Here is a 1,745-nt window from a genome sequence, read left to right on the forward strand (position 1 = left end):
ACCATCACCCCCAGCTCCATCCCTCCCTGGTGTCCCCCGCCCCGTCCTGGCACTCCCTACCCTGGAGACCCCCCCTGCCCTGGTACCCCCTGCCCTTTTTCCTGCTCTGGGACCCCCTGCTCTGGGGATTCCCCTGCCCTGTTCTGGAACCCCCTGTCCTGGGGATCCCCCTACCCTGGGACCCCCTTCCCAGTGTGTGGGTGCTGTGACAGGACCCCCAGTTCCCCCCTCTGCCCCCCTTTACCCCGAGAGCTCCTGGTGGAGGGGGCTCTTTGTGCCCGGCTTCCCTGCCCCTCCAGCTGGATGGATATTTCCTGACTCTTGTTTATTTGTATAAATAGATGCTAATTTATGCTCCCGCCGTCTTCTTCCTTGTACATACAGAAATTCCTTGTAAATAGGCGTAGGAAGTGACGCTGTGCGCGTGACCTGCTGTGCTGTGGCCGTGGTGGTGCATTTATATATATATATATATATTCTGAATTTTTTTTTTCTTCTGTTTTGTTTTGTTTCTCTCTCTCTCTCTCAGTGTGGTAACCTTGCTTGTGAATATCACTTTTAAAAAAAAAACAACGACAACAACAACAAAAAAAAAACCTAACCCCACCACCAAAACTCTTATTATTTAAATAAGATTTAAAAAGAAAATGAATTCAATTCATCAGCGAGGCCGAGCCACCTGGAGCGAATCGGCCCCGGTTTGGGGGAGCCTGGGTTGGGCTCGTGGAGGGGGGTGAGCAGGGCTGGGAGCGTGGCTGGGCTGCTCCAGGGATTTGGGATCTCGTGTTCCTGTAGTTCCGTGCTTCTGTGGAGACTGTGAATAAGTGGATATTCCCGTAGCCATGACAGAGCTGCCCTTTATTTATTTCCCCTGGAGCGCTGTGTCTTCATTTTACAGATTTCCCTCTATTTTCCCTCCCCCCACCATGATTCCATCTCCTTCCCTCTCCCCTTCCCCTCTCCCCCCCTTTTTTGTGAAGTTTACTTATGGAAGAGTTACACTGTACTGTACAAATGTCAAAAGTGTCAAAAAGAGTACAATTTCCTAAAAATCACTGTATTAAAAGAAATGTTGTGAAGAAATAAACCGATGCTGATCAGAAGTTCCTCGGGGGTCCTTGTGGGCACACAGGGGACAGCGGGGTGGTCCCTCTGCTCCGTGTCCGTGACCTCAGTGTCCCTGAGTTGCCAGAGAGGAGCAAAATTAATCTGATTTTTTTAAAATTATCATCCCCCAACTGGCTCCTGCTGCTGCAGAGGGAGGGGTCGTGTCCTGCAGGGACCAGGGCAGAGCATTAAGGCACAGCTTTAAAAACCAGGACAAAGAAAAAGATCCCACTGAGGGCAGTTTTCATTGACACTGGAAATAATTCAGTTCTTGGGTTATCAGGGAGTGTCCAACTCGCCCAGGGCTGGGAGCAGAGGGATGTGATGGCCCAAACTCTGCCAAAATTTGGCTCCAACGCCCCCCCCACACCACTCCGCCTCCCGAGCGCCGCAGAGCCGCCGGGTGCAATCACATCCCTATTTATAGAGGATCCAGGTGGCTGCAGCCCCCGCCCGGAGCTGGGGGGGAAAATGGGAGCTGAGGCAGCGAGGGGGGAGTGGAGTGATTTTATCCTTGAGCTGGAAGAGAAAAAGCAGGAGGGGAAGGAGTGAGGAGCTGCAGGAAGAGCAGGGGGGCAGCAGGAGTGAATCCTTTGGGTTGGAATGACCTTAAATCCCATCCAGTGGTGCCCCCTCCC

The sequence above is a fragment of the Corvus brachyrhynchos genome, unplaced genomic scaffold (genome assembly GCF_000691975.1).
Source record: "Corvus brachyrhynchos isolate BGI_N302 unplaced genomic scaffold, ASM69197v1 scaffold158, whole genome shotgun sequence".
Taxonomy (NCBI): domain Eukaryota; kingdom Metazoa; phylum Chordata; class Aves; order Passeriformes; family Corvidae; genus Corvus; species Corvus brachyrhynchos.